General features: G+C 39.3%; 1 protein-coding gene across 2 annotated transcripts in view; it reads left to right on the top strand.

Moving 5' to 3' along the window:
* LOC149278705 (membrane-associated guanylate kinase, WW and PDZ domain-containing protein 1-like) overlaps positions 1–24,821 on the top strand; it is a 152,076-nt gene that overhangs the window by 43,162 nt on the left and 84,093 nt on the right. The gene's annotated exons all lie outside the window — the stretch shown is intronic.

The raw sequence follows: 24,821 nt of genomic DNA, 5'->3' as shown, positions 1-24,821 counted from the left end.
GTTGCTCATAAGTCTACGCAGAGACGCAGTGACAGTCTTTCTGTTGGTGTCATTAATGCTTATGTGTAGTATTTCACTGCAAGCGCTCGTTGACCGTAGGGCTGATTGTTTACGATTCTGGGCAGCTTTTAATATCCCATCACCACTTCGCCCGAGTTGGTATTTTGCTCATGAACACATGGAATTCCACGGAGTTACTGCCTGGAAAAAGGATCCAGCTCATAAAAAGACCATTTCTAGGGGACCCGAGGAACAGAATTAAGAACAGAATTATATGAAGTTGTCTACAGAACTGGAAGACCGGATTAGATGTTGACACTGAAGATTAATGCTAACATAATAAACCACTACATCAAGTTGGCTTTTTTAGGTGGAGGGATGAACTAAAGCTGAACTGAATGAAATCGTACGACTGGAATGCTGTACATTATCGGTCCTTTACATGTCGGAAGCTCATTCTGGTGACTTGCTGTTTGAGTCATTCATTATTACACTTCCTTAAATCTGAGATGGTAGAGCACACCCGGGGCAAATGGGATTTTCATTGATTTGTATGTTTCTTGAGACACTTTCTATCAGTGTGATTGATCTGTACGAAGGAGCCTTCGGAATCATCTTTGAACGTTATTTGCATGTAATCGGCAAGCTTCTAGAACCTCAATGAGGTCCAGGAATATAGATTTCTACCAGCTGGCATTCCAAGTGACCTTCCGTGACCATGCAATGCTTAGTTATGCACAGACCATTCTGGATGGCAGAGAATAACAACTTCTGGTTGACACGATGAATGTTGGCCAGTGCGTGGAATAGTTTCTCCATGGCATTCCAGTTCTGCTTAATGTGTTGGCGGGTTATAAAAACCAAACAATTATATAAACAACAGCGCACTGAAACATAGAGTGCTCGCAGAAAATGCTTTAGATATGTTCATTTTTATTATGTTTCTTGAAGAATAAAACCTTCTATTGGAAGAAAACTAAAATTCCGAAAATAAGAACTCTGCTTTCTACTGGAAGATTTCCATAAAAAGAGAATTTTTTTTAAAACATTTTTTTAGAAGCATTTAGATGTCTCATATCTAAATGGTAGATAGTTGGCCATCGTCCTCTCTACAGGTCTCCTGCCTACTGATGTCTAGGCTATGCCATAATGCAGATAAAGCGGAACAAACCTTGTGACTCCTATTGTATCAAACAAACAAGATACAGAAATGGGGTAACAATAAAAGCATCCTCATGAATAATGAGATTACTCCAGGGAAGGGCAATAAACATGTAACCTCTGAAGTCGGTAGCTCTGTGACCTTGGGCATTCCATAAATTTGCTGATATTGACATTTTTGTGACAAATTGTGTAAGAATAATAAATCAATGAAACGGCTTGTTGGATACTGATTAAAAAAATACTAAAGCTTTTGATGTAGTAAGTTGATACCAAGTGGTCAAGGGGGTTGGAGTCTGGTTGGTCGGAACAAGATACTGGAGATGCTCCTTCTCCACCACCGCTGGAGGCAAATGTGCTTTCTGACACTTAAGTAAATTGGTCATGTAGTCAATGTTGGAAGAACAGTGAACCTAAAAGAGAAGGTTCCAATGAACATCAATAACCATAAAGGGACCTTGATAGTTCCATGGATTCTGTGGTATCTCTTGATGTTCCTGGAGATGTTCTCCCAAATAACAGATGCTGCGCGTGTCTATTATGTAGACTTATCTCTGTAACATCCAGCGGTTTTGATGGGCATGGGTAATACTAAAGATAGCCATCTTTTAAAAAATGTGCCCAGGTCAATAAAACCCCATTAACAAGTCATTAACAATTGCACATTTTGATAAATATCTATTAAAAGTGGAGATGCTCATTGGTCGCCATTGCGTGTGACTTAGTTAAGCAATCCAGAAGAGGCCATGGGTGATTGTTTACAGAATACGGCTAATGACCTTAATGTGATCGTTTAATTAATGTTTACGCTGGCCGTATGCCCTTCGGACCCTGACAATGCATTTTGCGCCCCAGAGTCACTAACAGCTGTAACCTCTTTTATGTTTAATATACACTGTGTGGAATTTTTTTAATTATTGGTAACACACCATGGCTTTGCATTGATAAATAAAAACATACGAATTCTGCAAATGTCATTGATTAAGATAGAAATTTTGTGATATAATAGCTTCCTGGAAATAAAAATGTTACGAGTGATAAAACTTATCACTAGATGGCGACCTACAGCTTTATATTGGTAGATCTGTTTAAAGTGTATTCTTTGATGAATGGGTTATACACAGGTAGATTTCAAAAACACTATTCTGGCTCCATCTAGTCTTCACGTTTTTAATGCTGTAAAGACTCAAACCTGAATCAGTTGTTGGTCTCGTCTTAGATTCAGAAGCCATATGCCGATCCCATGCATGTTTACATTCCTGCACTGTGTTAGCCTTTACCACCTCGGCTGGGAGGCTATTCCATTTATCTACAACCATCTAAGTAATGTAAACCTTCCTTACATGCCATCATACATGCCTCTAGTGTGAGATTATGACCTCTTATTCTAATATTTACCCTCCCATTTCCCTCTTCTGTCCTCCAAGCCAGACATATTCAGATTCGTGTAAACCGTATTACTTTCATCCAGAAAATTAGTTCTCCTCACCGTTGTTTCAATCATACTACTTTTGTTTATCACTTTGTTAATCACAGGATTTAGAGGCTATTTTCCATGTACGTATCTTAGTTTAGGGATTTAAAACCATTTAATAACTCGTTTATCATACACAATGTGACATGGGGTGCTTGCACTGGGTGTGAAGAGACCCAGACTACAGAGGGGGCTAAATTAGAGAATCCCAGAATGCCCTTTGGGGCAGTTTCGGGGCTTGTAAAAGACCCCTGTTAGTCCTTCACTAAGAAGCCAAAGTATTTTTTTTTTTATTTCTTTTTTTTTAAATTTGCCCCCCTGGTTTGTGAATGAAGGACGTGGGTAAATGGGTCCCAATAAAAAAAATCATGACCCCTACTATTAAAAAAATTAAAAAAGTACCAATTCATAAGTGTCTCCAGCTACAGTTGCGGCTAAAGAGTTGGTACTAGTCCCGGCGGTTTGATAAGCAAGACTTTTCTGCGTTGGATATGTTATCCTTTCTGGTTTTTCTTTCCCCGACAGCTGCCAAGTCAGGTTGTTTTAAGAGGAGGGTAACATGGAAAATCTCACAACAAGTTCTTGATGCCTCTTGTCTGGAGACGCAGAGAGGTTTAATCAGCTCGGCCGCGTTATATGGAGAAGGGCCTCGGGGAAGAGCTAGCGAGCTGTGATATCACGCAGACAGGCAGCAACAGACAAACCCTGGCATTCGGGATTCTCAAAACCCACATCAAGCTCAATCAGCCTTGGTCGATGGAGGTTTTGACCATGCACTCCCCCCCCCCCCCCACCGAGAGGCTCCAACAATGGCGGTCTAGTAAGATCTTTGCATTATAATGCACATATATATCTTCCTTTGCCATTTTGTAGGCTGAGGGTAAATCACAGGGGCGTAGGCTTGTGCCTAGGGCCACTGATGTAATTAAATGTCCTGTTGTGGCACATGTAAGCCATCTAGGTCCTGGTACAGTCACCATGACCACCTTTATTTTCTAAAGGTCTAAGCTTGGGCAGCCGTGTATCCTGGCCTAGGCCGGGTTGGGTGGCAGGTCCCTGGTGTGCCGCTCCTGAATGGGGCAGTTATAAGAGAGATCGCTCATCTACCCAACCGTCCAATTTACATTGGCAAAGACTCCGTAGACTGCTTGAAGTCACAGAGTGTTAGGATTTGACAGCTTATCCCAGCACTCTGCAGCAAGCATGGCAGCCATGGAGGGGCAGCTGGGACCCTACTGCCTATGGTGCCCCCCAAGGTGCAGGCTGATCTTATCCTTTTACCCCGATAAATATTTTAGAAGAAGGAGGCAATTACAATTAGATGTTTATGAAGGCTAAAGAAGGCCTTATGTTTGTCAGTTCGGGGGCTGAGAGTTTATACACGTTGCCCTTTGGGTATAAATTTTACACTTATGTAAAACAGTAGCCAATCGATAGTTAATTGGTAGCTATTACAAGTTAAGTGGGGTTAGGAATTATTCTGCCTACAGATTCTCAAAACACTATCGTTACCATATCAAGCTACAAAAAAAAAATCTATTCTCGGAGCTTTGTACAATATGTGGCTGTTGCCATAGTAACGGAATCCTTTGTCTCACTGTCTTCCGAAAGCAAGTCCACTGTAACCCTTTCTGTTCCATGGTACAGGACGCGGCGTTAACTAATTGGCTGCCAAAATAATACTAGCTATGTCTCGTACATGTCTGTGGCACTCAGACATAGTCAAATGGCTTGTTCAAGCTTCACTCTTTGCATAGCTGCCAACAACTTCGAATTTCCCCTAACACTCCCATCTACTTGGTTTATGTCCTTGATGTTGGCTGCCTTGGCTGTCCTGTTTTATTAGAATTATCAGTACCGGAGAAGAAGAGGACCCTGCCCTGCCGGTACACAGCACCGGGTAGAAGTAAACTGTAGAGGCTGTGCTGACTCTGCACGGCCCTCCATAGTGTAAATAGTCAGTGATCGCTCTTTCAACAAGCCCATTCGGCAGCCGCGCTATAGGGCTCCTGATCGACCAATAGAACGATTGGCTTCATGTTATTGGGCAGAGGGGCTGCCACGCCCCCTGGATCTGCAGGTCACTGTGACCTTTACGATCTATTGGACGATGATCTCTCATTTCATAAATAAGAATTCTTCCTTCTGGCTTTAATGTGGCCAAGTTGGAAAATAGGACTTTAAAAAAAACCCTCTAAGACAATTTTTGTAAAAAAAAAAAAAGAAATATCTCATTAATCTTCGCTCAATAATCATTGGCCTCAATAAGTCAGAAGCAGTCATTTATATTTATGTGTGAAAATTCTTGGTATATGCATTTATTAGTCGAAAAGCGTGGAAGATCGTTTGGATCCTTGCCCGTAATTTCTACTACCAATATAACTTCTGGATATTAAAATCCGGATGAAGGAAGACGGATTGAGTCAGGTAGGTTATCTCTGTATCGGATGAAATCTCCATTTATGATGATTGTTGTCGAGAAGATGTCACGCCTTATGGCCTCAAACTAAGACCTCTCTTGAGGTTTAATACCGAGGTCTCCGAATAACGAGTATCTGACATCACTGTGATATATTGTGATATCATCCATATCAATGCTTCTTAAATATACTGTTTCGACCACCTTGGGAAATAAAGCTCCTTTTATGTAACGTTCCAAACTGTATCCATACTGCTTGATGTCGAAAGGAAATTTGCCCCCCCCCCCCCCTTTCGGGGCTGGTTATTTCTATCCTGTGACAACAATAATAATACTAATATTTCAGCGCAAACCGTGAAATCCTCAAAATGTTTCTTTTTGGCGCTCGGTGGCTTGACGGTTATAAACCCGAGGTGTCAGCATTTTGAGGAAATTTATGTTCTAGACGGAACAGCTGCTTTCTTTCGGCAGGCTCTGAAAATTTATGACCCAATTCTCTGAGATATTGGTCAAAGCCTCGCTCTCTTCACCTCCTCTGAAATCCTGCTGAGCTTTCAGAGCGATTCCTTCCTCTAAATCACGGAGTCAAGGAAAAGAAGAAAAAAAAAATACAACATATCCTACAGTCTGTGTAAATGAAAGGAACGAGCCCCTCTGGTGTTCTAACAGCCATTTCTTAAAGCCACATCCTTAATCTTTCTTCAATCAAACCAAACCGCACAGGTGTTTTTCTCGAAGGACCACCATATATACACATACCGACAGATGGTTGAAGCTGTCGGCCATACCTGGCCGGATTTAATGGTGTGGTTGTATGCTCTTCACGATACTGGAGACTGATTTTTATTTTGTTTACAAAGTATCTCTCCTTTTAAACGTTTATATTTATTTTTTTGATACCAAGAGGGTGGTAGATAAGTGGAACAGACTCCCAGCAGAAGTGGTAGAGGGTAATACAGTGAGGGTATTATACATGCATGGGATAGACATACGGCTCCTGAATCTAAGACGAGACCAACGGCCGATTAAGGTTTGAGTCTTTACCGCAGGAAAAACGGGCGACTTGATGGGGGCCGAATGGGGCCGACATGCCATTAAACTCTGTTTCTAATAATATAATCTGTTCAATTCTATTATAATATATATGTGTTGTGCCTGCACTATCCTTGCTGCAAAAATTACTATACTTAATTTTAAAGGTTCTGTTCCACTTACTTTTATTTTTTTTTGTGACTAAGTGCAGAATTAGAAACATCATTTATTAACGATTTCCCAAACTCTTCCCATAAATCTTTATACATGCTCTTTTTTTTTGGCCTTGTTAATATATTATTTCTATGTCAAGCGTGTTTATTATGTGACAAAACCAACTCTGTTTGGTTGTTGCCATAGAATCTGTCAATAAATGAAAAAAAAAATAAATAAAACCTTTTAAAAGGTTTCTGTGTTGTTTCTGTGCGATTAAACCTTGGGGGGGGGACAATAAACAACAGATCTGATATTTTGCTTGATATGTTAGATTATTCAATAAGTGAAACAACACCTCTAAAGGGATACCACCATGGAATATTTCCATTATCCTATTTAATTTTAATCACAGCTTTAATTAATGTAAAATACTATATGCTATTCTATGAGATTCTAGATTAGAATAGATACATTTTTTTTAAATCAACCCTGCCAGATGGAGCATTTAAAGTTCATAGTAAGTAGCCATGTGCCATGGAAAAGCAGATAATACCCTTAGAACTGTAGATTTTATCACATTTCCCTTTTACCAAACTGCTAAAAAAAAACATAATGATGGGCGACACATGCATCTGTCAAAGTAAATAATAATAAAAAAAAAAATCAAAGATAATTAACAGCAAGGAGATGTGTCCTAGACAACACTTTAACATCAAATACCCTCCCCCAATGTTATTTCACACCTCCGGGGGGCAAATTCACTGCAGTACATTAAAAAAAAATCACATCTGTCTTTTAATTAGATTGTAAGCTTTTGTGAACAGGATCCTCCCGCTGTTTCAGTGTAACTTATGCACACAACCACTCAGTATATATATACCGTATTGGCTCGGATATAGGCCGCCCCCGTATATAGGCCGCACCCTAAAAGTTTGGTGCTTTTTTAAAGAAAAAGGTTTTTTTCTTTAAAAAAGCACCAAAAAAACATACTGCCACTCTGTCCTCCCTCCACGAGATATGCTGCCACTCTGTCCTCCCTCCACGAGATATGCTGCCACTCTGTCCTCCCTCCACGAGATATGCTGCCACTGCCCCCCCCCGAGATATGCTGCCACTGCCCCCCCCGAGATATGCTGCCACTGTCCTCCCCCCCGAGATATGCTGCCACTGTCCTCCCCCCCGAGATATGCTGCCACTGTCCTCCCCCCCGACATATGCTGCCACTGTCCTCCCCCCCGAGATATGCTGCCACTGTCCTCCTCCCTGCCCGAGATATGCTTCCACTGACCTCCTCACTTACCGGAGCAGACTCCCGGGTGTCTTGCGGGGCCGGCGGGGGACATCCCGAAGTTGTATACGCGTATTGCGTAGATGTCCCCCGCCGGCCCCGCAAGACACCCGGGAGTCTGCTCCGGTAAGTCGGGGGGGGAGAGGTAAAACGCATCGTGCGGACGGTCCGCACGATGCACTTAGACAACCTCCCGTGCCGGCACCCCCCCCGTGGGAAGTGCTGGCAGGGGAGGCTGTCTGAGCGTATCAGGGATTAGGATGCAGGTCCCCTGCACCGCTGCGGGGGATCTGTATCCAAACCCCGCTGCCTGCCCGGGTGCTAGACCCCGAATATAGGCCGCACCCCCACTTTAAAAACTTAAAGTGGGGGAAAAAAGTGCGGCCTATATTTGAGCCAATACGGTATTTTTTAGCTTTTTTTTAACCCTCCTTTTAATGCCATCAGAGCCACTAGCATTTTAAGCTGTAAAGTTAGTGTATGGAACTTTATACCCTACTTAATAAGCAGAAAAGTTAGATTTGCTATTAGGCAAACTGATTACCGTTCTGCAATACTAATGTTTCAGCTCGAAGCAGATTAAATTTTGATTGAAAGCACGGAGTGAAAGATTAAATTAACACCGCAAGTTTATTTCGTTCTAAATCTCCCAATTTATTAGAAACTGGGTAATGGTTATAACCCAAAAAAATCTGTTATTTTCTTGGGGTGATCCTTTCTTTTGGGGGGATGCAGGCTGCATATCTGAAATAAGCCCCAAGACCCATAGAGAGGGTCACCTGATCTGCCTGTTGGGGTCCCTCTCTTCACCAGCATCAACTCCAGGGGTGGACTGGTCATGACAAAGCGGCCCTGGTATTGTAAGGTCAGTGGCCACCTGATAACTTAAAATACCTCATTGTGAGGTCGAAACGTTGTTTTTTGTCTCAATAAATCTGCCTGACGTTGGATCTACCTGATAACGTAAGGGCAGAAGCCAGTGGTGGGGCAGATCTTGTGAGTATGAGGCCAGTGACCACCAAACCTTGACACCTCTCTCCCCCTACTCTTTCCACTAGACCACCATCCCAAAGGATCAGGACAGGTACAAGGGAGAAGAGTCCAACAGCAATAACTATGACATAGGGCTCTGCTTGACCTAGTTTGTCAGCCTCTGTCTAGACAACAAGTGTACAAACATCACAAAAATCTCTTTTTCATAATGAGTCCAAAATTTAGTGTCAGATATTCTATAAACCAGGCCAGTCGTGCCTATCGAACAACGTTTCCCTAGACCTCATGGGCGGTGATGGGGAGGAGCTTAATTATGACTCTGCCCACAACAATACAGGATGTGGCCATATTTGGGACCACCCTGTCCAAAATCTCAAATTAAAAAAAGCTTCACTGCCGTAACCCATATAGACTCCTGATGGTGATAATTCAAGTCTTATATTATTAGCGATTAATCATACTCTTCACGTTGCATTAACATCTGTGCAATCCTTTGATAGAACTAGTTATCTTGTTCTAATGAGCCGGCATAAATATTTTAGTGATGCAATTACCTGCTGTATGAAATTATTCTACCCTGCGTCTCCTGCTTGATAGAAATTTAATATGTGACTCATTCCCCAAGTGACACGAAGAGGTCTCCGCCATCAGTGAGAAGAAACGCTCCTAGATTCATGGCCGAAGCGGCCACCATTTTTTTTTCTTTTCTCCCTATCATTACGAGAAGTTGACAAATGTTGTTTCACGTCGTCCCGAAGTTTCCTTGATTAAAAATGCATTTCTCATCTCGACTGTCTGGAGCGAGGAACAGAGAAGATTGGAACATTTCTATTTGTAATAAAACAAATACCTTTTATAGAGTAAGAGAAATCCAATCTCTCATGGCAAGATTTCACATAATTATTTACTTTTCGCACAAACAAGATACATCCGAATATTTATAATTTTAAAAAAATCACAATGATAATAATATTCAATCACTGAAACAATTTCAGCTTTTTGAACAAATTTGAGGTGCCAAGAAATGTTTTTATTTTATCTGCATTAATAGCCATAATACTAATAATAATATTACTATTCTTCTTCTATCTTCTTCTTCATCATTTTCTTCTTTTATCTTCTTCTTCTTCTATAATCATCTTCTATCTTCTTCATCATTTTCTTCTTCTATCTTCTTCTTCTATCATCATCATCTTCTTCTTTTTCTATCTTCTTCTTCATCACTTTCTTCCTTTATCTTCTATCATCTTCATCATCATTTTCTTCTGTCTTCTTCATCATTTTCTTCTTCTATCTTCATCATCATCATCTTCATCTTTAATATCTCAAACCATTTTCATTTTTTTTAGGGTTATAGAACAAATTTGAGGTACCAAGAAAATTATTTACTTCTATCCTGTCGTATTATTATTATTATTATTTATTAATTTATACAGCACTATTATATTCCGCTGCCCTCTACGGGGAGCAGATCGCCCTTCCCAGGCTCCTCCAATGGATTAAAATGTCTGTCGCTGTAACTGTTGTCACAAATTATTAATAAAAAAAATAATAATATTCAGAACAGCGTCAGAAAATGAGAGCTTAATGGACGCCGGCTTCAGATTAACCTCGAACGTCAGCAAAGCGATCTATCACGGCGCCTATTTTCACTAGAAAAACTTTTTTTTGTAAATGACCTCCCATGTCTTGACTGAATCATAAAAATGAGTGATAAAAAAAATCCCCAGTACAATAGCAAAAAAACCCAAATTAAAACTAAATCTTAAGGATAAATATTGGATTTCTGTATCGTGCCCACATACCGCAAAGCGATTTTATTCTAATTAGCGACTTCCTTGTCTTAAAAACTGTCAGATTTCTTGTATTTCTTGTTTTTCCGATGAAAGCACCCAGTGGGTGGCAGTGTGCAAACCTTTGGAAACAGAAAAAAATGTTGATTTTAATGCGGGATACAGTTTCCATGGCGATGGCTGCGACGATGAGGCTCGTGTCAGAGCACGGGAAAGAGAAAGGAGGGCAATAATGCATTAAAAGAGGCACTAAACCTCTGGCGGCCATCGAGCGGCAGCACAAGGGTCGAACGGTGAGAAAACATTTCAGACCTTGTCCGATAAACAGGATTCTACGGGAGATGAAGCTCTGCGGTGGGAGCCGTTAGCCAACAAGGTTAAGCAGAAGAATAAAAATAGATATTTTTTTTCCAGGCATTGTGTGACTCTGCTCAAGTTTATTAAGTCTCAACATAGAAACATAGAATCTGCTGGCAGATCGGCCCCATTCGGCCCCCGTCTAGTCACTCGTTTTTTCTTCCCTCTTATCTGCAGACCTGAAGGCCGTCATTGCTGTCAGTCATGTGATATTTTGGGTGACTTTCCAGGCTCAGACACCACACTGAGCTGATGCTTTATGGCAATGATAAAGAAGACTGTTCCTTCACAGACTTTCTTTATTCAAAGAGTCCAGCTCGTGATTAAGACTGAGCCATTCTATTGTTTACCACAGGCAGCATGATAAGGAGCCCAGTAGACTCAGTTTAGATAACAGACCTAGAACACGTACAAACAGCTAATATTTAACCTCCTGAAATGTTATATTATGCAAAAACTAGAACTGTTTTAACAAGAAGACGTGGAAAAGCTGGAAGTTCTCCTTAAATAGCGCTCCAAGTTTATTTTTTACCCCCAGGTGTAAGTTTGCACCAAAACACTGATGCTGCTATTATGAGTGATATAATATCTCTGGAAACGTATGCTCATTGTAGTTCTAGATCTTTGATCTCGCTGTTGATCTATGAGAAACAGAGCCTGGTAGATTAAATTCATCGTATCGAAAAATTGGGTTTGTGTTCTAGAATTCTCCAGATCCTCCGCTATATTAAAAAAAAAAAACTGCAACATTCGATATAATGGCTTTTTACTTGAAACATAAAGCTAACCTATATCACTGGAGATTTCATATAAACATCAATAAGACAACACAAAATTCCGATGATAGATCTCCTTTAAATAATTAAATACGGGTAATACGGTTTTACTGAATTACTTTTTGAGTCAATCAGTCTCCTGACTCAAAGAAAATTAAAATATCTTTGTGACCTCTCTGTACTGATTTAATTTGCTGTTCTTTTTTATTTCATTCGGAGACAATGGGATGTTCTGTCCCTCTGAAATACAGCTGAGTTAGTGAATAATCTTATTTCACCCCCCCATCCCTCAACAATCAATGCTTGGAGAGTATCAGAAATCATTTTTTATTACATTTTGTCTCTTAATCTTTTATTTTATTTTGTGTATGCTTTTTTTTTTTTTACACCTCAATGGTTATTTGGTTCATGTAACTTACTGTATATAGCAGAACTTTAAAAATATCATATTGTAGAATGTAGGGAATCGATTTGTTGATGGCCATTGTCAAGAGTTCTTGCAATATTCCACTAAATAAAAAGTCATGAACATAGGGGAAACAATGTATCCTGTATCTTAATACAGTCTAAATCAAGGTGATGATTGAGCTGCCCTGGCACTTAAAGTCTGGTGGCCGCCAGATGACGTCGATGTGGCCGACAGCTGGATACGCGCGGCTGCAAGCAACTTCTTTCTTCTGGTGTAAGCATGAGTTGATGTTGGGCAGCGGCATTGGCACCAATGTGCCCGATGGCCCCGGCCAGTCCTGGTCTGAATGTTTGGGCAGGCGTGTTTTAACCATAACACATTGATGGTCCTATCGTCATATATCATGTATTAAGTTCCATGAATTAGGACACCATATTTATACATCTTGAATATGTATCTGTATGTAAAATTCTATGCAGAGCAGCTGTATAACAAGTGATGAATGGTGATGATCACTGGATAGTTGTGCCAAAAATGAATACATTTTATAATATACTTTGGATATTAAGGCGATCTAGTCCAGCTCATAACAACGATACCCAGGAAGTCTCCAGGTTTGACTCGGAGTCCCCGGAAGAACCGATGTTTCCATGAGTCTCTGGGTCACTTTTGTTTTTCCAACAGACACGAGAGCTTAGGGTGAACAGACGGTTCCTCTTTATCGCCCTCCTTAATGTAATCCGTTCAGATCTATTGTTTTTCTTCTCTAGAATGTACAAGTTGATAGTTGGTTTCGGTATCCCAACTTGATAGGTAGTTTGCGACCAAATACCCTACGATTAAAACATTACAAAATAACCCTATTTAGAAAGGTACTTGTTCAAGTTGGCGTTGGCAGACTTATTCCGGTAGGGATTTTCATTGATTTATAGTAATTGTACATAATTGTTGTTCTCTGTTAATTATGAGGACTGATTTTCCCGCGGATCACCCCATTAGAATGCAATTATAAAGTTGTGTGATTGCTCTGTTCCGTTAGATAGCTCGCTGTATATATGATGGTATTAATCTCAGTAATAAGGTGTTATGCAGATGGAAGTTCTTGCGATGCTTTCTGTATGTATCCCCTTAAAGATTAAGTGCCTTCTGACTGCTTCAAATGTTTATCTACATATTATGCCACATCTGTTCTGAGAAACTGTGCTATAAAATGGAATTTAGTTTAATTTATGGCTGATTTAAATTGTAATTGAAATAATCCACAAAAAAAAGGTGCCAGAAACATATTAAATAAAACTACTCTGACTTTCATCATAAAAAAGAAACAATATATCTATACTTCTTAATGCTGGTGTTTTAACCCTTTTGCCTCTTATAGTTCCCTTGGCACGGTGTACACGTCGCTGTGCGTCCTTCTGAACGGAGCGTTGGGATATGAAGTCATTTCCCAGCACTCAGTAGAAAGGACTACGGCTGCTGGGGTAGGTGCAGGAGGCACAACAAAGATAGATGCGTGCTTAGTACCCACTTCAAGGGTGTCATGGTGTCCAGTTATTATGGCATTATGGCCAGTGGGTCCCAGGGCCTGCCTTGGCCTTTAGCTTGGTTTCTAAAGGCCAAGGCAGGCCCTGGGACCCACTGGCTTAGCCGCTAATAACCTAAGCCAGTCTCTCCTAATGTTGAAAAACATTATGCCCAAAATTCTACCATGAGTGCCACTTCCCATTATTCTACCCCAAAATATGCCCCTTTAATACCAGATTATGGATTCTTTTTGTAGCCATTCTCTTCAGTGGCAGGTGCTACGCAAACCTCCCAAGTGTCCCATTTGGAGTGGGCAGTCTTGATTTTCCGACACTGTCCAGCTGAGCTGCCCAGACCACATTAGCAACTCCCACAATGCGAGGTGGTTGGATAAGGCTCAGCCCCACCTCTAAGCAGACCCCTCCCTCTTTAAAACCCTCAACAAATATGTCTTGCTTTGGACATGTTGGATGGTAATGGCTAGATTTTATACTTTATTAAAACCTGTTCTTTTTGTGGGTTTCCATAATAATTTTACGCATGTTTTGTGTTGTTTTCGTGGACGAATCCATGAAAATATTCAGTTCTCCTTCATGTTGTGGGATCCCAAAGGATCTTGCGCAATATGCCATAACGCTATACTCCTTTAAATAGAACTTTCTTTTAGTAGTTTTGAATGCGGAGAAATCCCAGCACCATGGAAATTATAGGCATGTTAATAAAAGCAATTTAAACATTTCCCTGCCAGGTGGCATTATTAATTAAGATTTCTCATAGGGAGCTTGCGTGTAAGAGTGTATATTATTAATTTGTCATCTCGTAATTAAATCCACGAAACAAGTACCTTATAGTATCCATTTCCAATGACACCTTAATTATTGAGTCAAAAACACCAGCCTGCATTTCCTTATACCATAAGTTATTTTTTAATACTGTAACAATGGATAAGAGTGGCTGCAAAATGTAAACTTTAATTTAAGTGGCAAAGCTTTTAATCAGGGTTAGTGCAGGCTGGGGGAAGCCATTTCCCTTTGCGCGCTTTCTGATGAGCACTTCCTGTGATGCAGAAAAGGACATGATACAGAAAAGGTACCCAATACATAGACATACTTTCATACCAGCGATAGTCGACAAGCATTACTGCATACAGCGCTAGAGGTTTATTACTGTATACAGCACTAGAGGTTTATTACTGTATACAGTGCTGGGCGTTGTTACTGTATACAGCGCTGGGGGTTATATTACTGTATACAGCGCTGGGGGGTTATATTACTGTATACAGCGCTGGGGGGTTATATTACTGTATACAGCGCTGGGGGTTATATTACTGTATACAGCGCTGGGGGGTTATATTACTGTATACAGCGCTGGGGGTTATATTACTGTATACAGCGCTAGAGGTTGATTACTGTATACAGCGCTGGGGGGTGTTGTTACTGTATACAGCGCTGGGGGTTGTTACTGTATACAGTGCTGGGGGTTGTTACTGTATACAGCGCTGGGGGTTATATTACTGTATACAGCGCTGGGGGTTATTACTGTATACAGCAGCACTGGGGGTTATATTACTGTATACAGTGCTGGGGGGTTATTACTGTATACAGCGCTGGGGGTTATATTACTGTATACAGCGCTAGAGGTTTATTACTGTATACAGCGCTGGGGGTTGTTACTGTATACAGCGCTGGGGGTTATTACTGTATACAGCGCTGGGGGTTATTACTGTATACAGCAGCACTGGGGGTTATGCTCAAGAAGAATAATATTGTTTGCATAAGTACAGCACATTTTTGAATCTAATACTGTATCCAACCACCCCTGAATGCTTTTATACAAAAGCCATCATAACATTAGTTTGTATGATTGATTGGCAACCTAATTTTACTATGTAAAGTGTTTTAAAATTTGGTAGCGTTATTAAATTTTCTAATACAAATGTCCTTATAATGGAAAACATAAAAAAATATATTCTCGAGAGTGTTATAAAGATCCGTATCATGCAATAACAAACACTGGAGGGATGGAGAACATTTAGAGAGACTTTGTATTATATTGTATGATGCCAGTCAACACCTCGAACATGGAACTCATTTTGGGGGTTTATCTGTGCAATCGACAAAATTGTCAGTGTCAGCCAAAAGTAGTTTTTTTGTATATATTGTTTATTTTATATGTTTTATTTAAATAGCACGGATTAAAAGAAGCTATGGTTTAAAAAAACAAAACAAAAATTATTTTATAATGGTTTTGTTTTTGAAGAGGAAGCTGCCCATTTACAGAAATTCTAATAACTTTACATTTTCTGTTTGCATTGATACCTCTTCCCGTATTAGTAGATATTCTTCTAGACTATAAAATCCGACACATTTACAACCACGTGACTCCAGAAATTCTTGTGAAGGCTTTACTTTGCAGAGCTGCACTGCGTCAAGCCATTTTACTTGTTTGGATTGTGCTTATGTATTGTATCAAAACAAGCAAAATTGCCTGACGCGTTTCGCACCTCAGTGCTTACTCTCCGTGTTTCCCGAGCTGGGAAGTCCCCAGGTATGTGTTAAACTGATATTGTCCTTGAATTATTGTATTTCCTGGGACACCCAACTTGTATTTACTTAAGAAAATGCTCCATAAAACTCAACTATGTCCAAATGGAGCCCCCGAGCCAGACAAAATACGCAATCCTTTGGGGTTTAAATGTTGAGTGGGCCATTTTATCAGGTGTGTGCAAAGTATAATTCATTCTAGGCTTGGTCTGGCTTCAAGTGAGACGTTCTAGAACAACTAAACTTATATAATACGCGATGTTTGTCATCCTTCATTTATTAAAAAGGCCTGTTTGAGCTCGTAGTAAAAAAAACCTGCTGAGCTCAATCAGGTTTTATTGTTTGGAGGGGCCTCCTCCCAGTTACCGGAGCGAAGGTTTAATATATAATCACACCGTACAAACTGTTGTCAAAATATAGAAATAATAGCCATATGTGCCGGGAGGAGGTGGCAATGAGTCATTTAAACAACAGAAACATTGTGATTGCTTGCTTGCGAAGGGAATGCCTGCATGTGAAAATGTACTGAAAAAAAGAAATATCCGACGCTCTTTTTTCCCCCATAAATATCTTTGGTTGTGTATATATAAGTTTATAGGATTTATATAGTATAGTATAGTATATGTATATAAAGCTATTTGGTGGGGTGAGTACGTGAAAGGTAAACACAAAACACACCAGGAACTTTATGAAGACATCAAAGAAAATGGGTCTATAAAAAAAAAAACCCTGCTAATACAAAAACATCTATAAATATAAAGTAAATAAAAATAAGTACGTGCATTTTAATGAGAAAGGATCCCCCAGAGTACATAAGGAAATATAATGTTTCTGACATCAGCTCCGGTTACAATTATCACTTTTATTTCTTTCATTCTGTGCAGTTTCCAGTGACCCAGAAAAATAAATATCAAAATGTATAAATATTATATCACTTTTTAAGAAATAAATTTAGGTACAGTTTATTGGGGGCTCACCCTTGCAGTCCACAGATATCCCACATATTTCCTTTTGCTAGTTTCCTGAATAGACCAAATTATTTTATAGCCATAAAATATTTGGAAAATATAACCGTTATATGAAATTAAAATGTTACACAAAGCTAATGGTCATTTTGAGCTGGTATCTATGGTGACGTTTAGGAGGAAGCTTTAAACCTCATTGGCCGATATAAATATTATTCCCCTGAAGAGTCTGTTATGTGTCAGTCGTCAGTCCTTTCCAGGCAATTAGGAATGAGTGCAATAAAAAGCAATGAGGCACAATGCGGTGTTCAAGACGAGATTTATACCCATCTCCTAGACACCGGCTATGCGAAGGAGAAATAAAGGATTCATAGGAAAAAAAACAAAACAAGTTGGACTATAATTTTCTGTGTTTTTTTTAAAATCAAGTTAATGTTTATACAAAGCTTGTGATGTACAAAAAAAGCATACATTGTGAATAACACAAACATTTTAATAGTAAACTTAAAAGTAGTATTTAAACTAGTACCAATAAAACGGCAAATAATGGGTTAAAATGACCTTCTGGGGGAGGGGCTTCAGTGAGGAGGGGATTGGGAAGGGAGGAAGAAAAGTAGGCAGAACGTTAGTGTGGGGGCGTGGTCATACTCCGCTCCCTTACCCATAGAAAAAAACAAAACTGACTCGGAGACCCGGGGGGAGCTGGACTTCACCCAGAGACTCCGGGTCAAACCCAGAGAGTGCCTATGGATGCGAATATGACTTCATATGTACTGTCCTTCTTTCTTCCCACCGCTGACATACCCACATATGTTTTTTATGTGTTTTATTGATTTTATTTCGTCAATAATAATAACACTTTAAATGCCAGCAGAGCAAGTAATACATTTGATTTAAATTAATAGATTAGTTATCAGTAGACTCCTGCGATACTAGAACCCATCTCGAATGCATCACTGAAAATGTTGCCGTAATAAAACAGACAGGTCACCTGCCTGATTCTGAGGGCCACAAACAGTCGATTATTCTACCTTGCCCAATGCATGTCAGATCCCACGCTGTCTACCTACAAGAGAAAAACCTGTTTACACCTACACGGAAACTCAACATGTTTTTTAAGGTTTCAGTGTCAATCTTCCCGGTAGAACGACAGCTCCTTCTTAAAGGGTGTGATGTTGAACTTTTCTGCCTTGTAAGTCTCCGAAGTCTCCGAAGTCATGTGTCAGGACTGCGAGCTGTAAGAACGCTCGTGGCATTTAGATTTAGGGAGTGATACTAATTAACCAAATAGTCACAGAAGAATTGTATCTCAAGGTTTGCTCTTCATCGTTCCTGGTAAGATATAAGATATTGTTTGTTGTGTTTTCTTCTGCAAATACCGATCCCTTCGTTCCACCTGTGGTGGTTCTTATTTTTTAAGCCAGTGTTGACTCTTCATTTGTTTTGCGCACCTCATGTTATATATGCTATTCATTTTTTACATAAGTTATATTATTGTGGGGTTTAGCTTAGTAAAGCTTCTTTTTCTGCTGAAAAGTCTGTGTTTATAATTTCATTTGATTTGAAAATGCACATCGGGAAGCATTTCTTAGAAATGCTGATCTTTCCAAGCGCTCTAGATTCTTCCTTTAAAGTTTAAAGGACTTGGGAGGACTTACTTGCCAAATATGTAGTATAACATCCATCTCTCGGTAATAAAACAGAAACCTTGTCAAAAAAACTATGAACTATATGTGTACTATGTGTACCTGAATTAGTGGAAACTACAGCGAGGTCTCCACAACGAAAGTTGGCCATGGTCGGTCTACTAACCATGTTCTAGCGGAGTCAACAAAAGCAGTATAAAGAGAAAATGCTTTGGTGGAACGTTTGAAGTCTTTATGGAATGGTCATTTTCTGAGGAATATGATAAATTTGGTGAATGAACAGAGGAACCATCCTTAACCTGGACCACAATTTGTACATTCAGTCTTGTTATAAAACCAAGAGAGCTCTGGCACCATGACAGTAGGCCTCTAGTTGGACTGTAAGAAGAAGGCTCTCTAGAAAAGTCATGGGACTGCAACATGTCTCTCGGCTGGTCAGGTAAAAGAAGAATGTTAATGTTAGAAGAATAGTTTACTAGCGATATGGAGACCCTTATGAAAGCTCAAACGTCTTCAGTAGAATTAATACTGAGCATCAGAGAGTCCTCTCTTACAGTAAGAACATTTGGGTTCTTAGGGGATTATCTACTAACTCACTACTGCTATGCCACAAGCCATTCAGTGATAAGCTCCTTAATGTTCCTCTTAACTCAAGTGCTTTGCCTGGGTGGATGGCAGTATCTTCCTTCATTCGTGAGATCACCAGGATAATATCAGGCAAATTAATTCAGGAGGAAACGGCGCGTCACGAGAGATTTATTGAGTGAGACAGACTGAAATGACTGTCGGCTAATGTAGCTCTTCAAAGAACATTTATGGAAGGTGTTATGAGACATGAAATAAAGATTGGTTATTTCCTGTGAGTTACATGCAAACAATAGTTTTACATATTCATTTGTATTGATTTGTGGTGTTAATGTTACGGAAGATATCAAATTGTGGCTCCTAACTTTGCAACATAGTTTCAAAGAAGAAGAGAGAGAGAAACGGAGGAAAAGGGGATGTATGTTCATCCTTTATCGGGACAAAATACGTTATATATGGAAACCATTTAATAAAATTAGTTTTAGGGGATATGGTTAGGTTTGTGGCTAAATAGTGACTTAAGGATGATCTTTTATGGGACTTCATGACCTATTGATATATAATTGAGTAAAGTGTTTAGACAATAATTTAATTTATAACACAATTTCCTGCTGTTTCTATGCACTTTATTGGGGCTTTTAGGGCTGTAGAACACTGCGATACCCTCATACACAGCAAACATTCTGATCAATAGAAAAGAGGGGCATCAGGGGAGGAAAGAGGGGCATTAGGGAGGAAAGAGGTACCCTTGGGACAGATGGTAGTAAATCATTTGAAATTATTTCACATATTCTAGCATAATTTCTTCAACTCTCTTAGTTTTTGGAACTTCTCAAGGATTATAATAAACTGTTTAAAACTTTACATTTCAATTGCTGCTAAAGGTTGTGACATCATTTATAAGGTTTTTCAGTAGTAATGTAGAGAATTATACAAGTGGCAAAACATGAAAAGGCAATAAATGTAGGATGGAAAAAGAAAAACCCAACTGATTACAGTACGGAAAAATACCCTCGGCTGTTGAAATCTCTCCTTCATTTGCAACTTTTTTAATTCTTCACTTGTTGACCTTTCTGCCTAAAAAATAAAAAAATAAAAAAATAAATAAGTTAAAATATATTTGCATAGCTTAAAAAATTTAAAATATTACTTTACTTCTATTTCTGCTGGTTCAAACTTAAACACTGAGCAACGAAGCCCTACTCGCCACTTCAGTTTGTGAACTCTTCTTTCTATTGGGTGCGGTATTGTCTTAATAGTCAACTTAATTGATTCATTAAGGCATTATTGTCCAGTTGATGGGCAACAGGCCATGCAAAATGGTATATGGTATGTCCCATGAGCGCTAAGGTCTAGTAAATGCTGATGAGGACATGGGAGTCACAAATTGGGTTACAGGAACACTGATAATCTTCCTTCCAGTCCTTGGCACATTGTCCCCAAAAGGAATTGGGATTGTTAGATGAAAATCAACACTGTGTGGTGCTAACCTTCCCTTCCTTTAATAATCAAGATCGATCCTTGGTAGAGACAATATTTAAGGGCCATATAGGCAGCTGCCTAGGGAGCTTATCTGATGGTGGCTCAGACCCCCGATTCTCTTCATTGTTAGCAAACACATTCAGAATGTGGTGGTGATGTTGTAGCAGATAGTAGACACACAAGGCATAGAAAAAGTTATTGCTTGTTTTGTGGCTTCAGCAAGTAGACACACTATTTCTGCTCTAATGAGGCATGTGGCGGTGTTCTCTGAGTGGTTTGACATAAGTCATAAGATATCAGGAAATGCTCCCACAGCTAAAAAAGACGTTTTCATCAAGCACTGGTGGATGGTAGTAATGTTTATCAGACATTTTCCTCTTTCACTTACTTACCCGGTTGTTGGGTTGTGGGTCTGGGAAGCATCCATATTATGGTAGCCTTCTAGTATCCCCGTACATTGGGCAAGTCACCATTGCTGTAGTCATCACTTTGACCTTTTGGGCAAATCAAGCATGGAATCCAAGCTGTGGCAGATGTGCAGAACTTGACTTACATAAATCACTTTCCTTTGACAGTCTTGCCATATGGCCAGTGTGTCCTAATTATTGATGGTTTTTATTGCCCAATTACTTCTAATCACTCTTGTAAAGCAGCTGGAAGCTAGAATTGAGTAGAAATAGATGAAGTAGCACAAAATGTCATAAAAAGTAACAAAGTAACTGGGATCAGCTGATTGAGGGTGGTATGGGTATGGGGTAATCATTTCAGTGTCACATATGTCAAATTGCCCCACCGCCAATGAGATAGTAGTCATATTTACACTGTGCATGGTCAAGAACCCCAAATTTCAAAACCTTTTACACTTTTTAGAAATAATTGTGACAAATAAGCTTCTTTCTGTTGAAAATAAGTTTATAGTTCAAACCAGGATTAGAGAGGAGAATCAATGTGTAAATTATGGGTGCTTTTTTTATCACATGCTCCCCCCTGAGGCTGGATCTGGAATTGCAAGTAATAATTTTTGACCCATACATGCAGCTTGATTCTGTTGCCATACATTCCTTCTAAAGAATACATTGTTGCATCCTTTTTACTTAAACTGCTGCTGTTTCTGCTAGCACACATTACATTGTATAAAATTTGTGAGGGTCATGCTAACTTTGTGAGATGTAAAATGTGTAAATTATCAGTAACTGCAAAAACAACTCTGTAAACCCAAATTTATTCAAACTGATAAAATATACAGTGAAACAAAAATATAATCTTCATAATTTCTTTGTAGCGTCCTTACTTTCAGGATAAATTCAACAACATTGGTTTTTTTTAAAGATTTTTTTTACAGATTTAACTAAAGAGAGCCATGTTCTCTCAAGCTTGTTAAAATATATATCCTAGTACAAGAAGCCAATTCACTGATATATGTTAAAATGTAGGTTTATTATCTATGGCACAACTCACGGTAATTATACATTAAAATCCATCTACTCAGCAAACACGGAAAATAAACGCGCATTTCTGACAACGCTTCCCTAATTCCGCAAGGCATCAGTTTCGCCCAATTACACCGAGAAGGACAGATTTCCATAATTTGACTTATATTTTACTAAGGTCATTTACCCAAAGTGTTTCACTGAATACCATTAAGATCACAAATTGTAAACTCTCAATTAAAAGACTCTGATTATGTGTGAATAGATTACACAACATAGAAATATTTGAAAACTTTTATTTTTATCGTATACTTTTAACAGGAAGGTAAATACGGTTACTTGGAAGGACTAACGTATCAAATTAATTAGCTTGCAGATGATGTGGTCTGATATTAATTGTTTGCAGTTAACGCCATATTGTAATGACAATGTTGTGCAACGCCGCACAAAGGTTGTAGCAAGGGCAGTCAGAATCCATTATTAAAATAGATGTTTAATCATCGGAAAAGCATGGTTTTATTGAAGCTCGCTAAAACCTTTGCACAAGTAAGGGTTTACGGGGGAAACGGGCAGATGCTTCCGAACGGGACTTTTAGCGTGCATATCGCTGACGGGTCACATTTTACGAGACCCGAGGGTGTAGATTGACCGGAACGTCCCAATATATGAGTTAGTATAGATACTGGTGTGTTTTAGAAGGAAAAACTTCTCTAAACTGCTCTAGTTCCTCTATGGTATCTTCTCGAGTGTCTTTACGTGGACACACAATGACCTACAGGATATATATATATATGAAAGAAACAGAACCAGTGCCGGGCTGGCAATGATGAGACGCCCTGGCACTTTAAGTGGCCACTTGGTTGTATAAGTGGCTCTGATGGCTAGGTAGACGTGGTCGCATGCTACAGATGTTGGCTCATGTAGCTTGAGGCTGGGCATGTCCAGCTGCTGGCCGCAGGTAGCAGATCCGGTGAGTGTGTGATGCTGTCGGCCAGTGGCCCACTAGGCGTTTGCATGGTGTGCCAGATGGCCAGTCTGGGCCTGAACATGACTTTTTTTTTATTGTATATTGGTTAAAAGTTGACTATAGTATCTGCCACTCTAGAGAAAAATTATTGAGGTCTTAAAATGTCTTGGAAACATGAATCCGAACCGTGCAATAAAACACATGAACCAATGCAAACTTAACATAAAATATTTATTACTGTTTCCAAGGACAAATAAAGATAAGACATGACGGTCATTAGAAACCATTTATTAAGAGGTGTTTATGGCGCCATTAAAACAGAGAGCTTAAGATTTTAAAAGGGCTGCTTAAATCATGAACGCTTTAACTGACGCGTTTCGCATCAATCTTTTCGGCACCAGAAGGATGCTGAACATTTTCTCCATTATGAGAGATACTGATCTCAAATCACTTAAAATATGATGGATTCATTGACGTAGAATCCGTGACCCTTTTCTTGTTAGCGCGAGTTATTAAACGGGGCTGTGTTTATATCCTGAATTAAGATTGAATATTTCTTCTAAAACTGCTCCTTTATTGCGAGTCGGGGAGTTATTAGCCACTTGGAATATGGTCGGATTTTATTTAGTTTGGGGAAATCAATGTTAACTGGATAAACTAATTTCCTCTTAATTGCTCGACACAACTTTCGTGTCATCTCGAAAAACGTCTCATTATAAATGTACACCCACAAAAAAAAAAAGAACATTATCTTTGCATAAGCTCTGCAGTTTATTTGCTGACTCTGCAAACTGCCAAATGGCAGCTTTTCACTCGAACAGCAATTTAAAAACCTTTCTCCTAGACCAATAAAATTGAAAAATAAATACAACAAAGCTTTTTCCCCAGTAAATCCTAATTAAGAAGATACATTTTACCCAATTTTGGTTAGTAATAGACTTTTAAATGTTCTATTTTTACCTTGGCAATGATAGTAAATCAATCATTTTAGATTATATATATATATATATATATAATATATATATATATATATATATTTTTTTTTTTAAAGTTGTTCAGAAGATGTCATGATATTTTAATATCCTTATTTATTATTTATTATATCATTGTGCTCGGCACTCACTAGGAGCAAGATTTATCCAACCGTAAGCTATGTTTGGAAACATATTTTTTTTATAATTTTAACTAGTTTTTAAAATTGTGAAGGACCATCAAGTTGATGAGAAAGACATGGTTCCCTAGTGATAGGATATTTGTGGTTCAACTGCAAACTCTACCATCCCCGTCGAGCACCTAGGCAATGGAGATTATAGTCAAACCGGGTTGAGGTTACTCAGATCTGTGAGTGTCAAGTTGTGATGAAGATATTGACCATGAGCTCCGATGAGGCACATTTCATGAGCTATGGGTTTGTTATGTGAGTGGCTCATGGACATAGTAGAGTTTACTCTAGATCTTCCATATTGGAGGTCACCACCCATGGGAAAATAGTTTACCTAGTTTCTATTGGCCCAAAGGAAACATCCGCTGTCCTTTAGTCCTATCAATGTCAGGGGCGTGAAGGCACTTTCAATATCTTTTTCACTCAGCTGAGTTACAACAATGAGGGGGAAACCTAAGGGATCTTCCCTAGAAGACACTAAGGGTTTTAACCACAGGATCAACCCAACCCTTAGTTAGTGGATGCTTGGATCGGCTTCCAGATATAGGAGACTTTCAAGAAAGACACAGGAATATCGACGTTCTGGGTTTGCTGTAAAAGTAAATATTGCTCGTACCGATAATGTTCACCATGCCTTGGAAATGGAAAAAGAAAATATG

This window comes from Sceloporus occidentalis, unplaced genomic scaffold (assembly GCF_023333645.1).
Source record: "Sceloporus occidentalis isolate IW3139 unplaced genomic scaffold, rSceOcc1.0.p SCAF_183, whole genome shotgun sequence".
NCBI lineage: Eukaryota > Metazoa > Chordata > Lepidosauria > Squamata > Phrynosomatidae > Sceloporus > Sceloporus occidentalis.
This window is presented reverse-complemented; position numbering and strand designations above follow the sequence as displayed.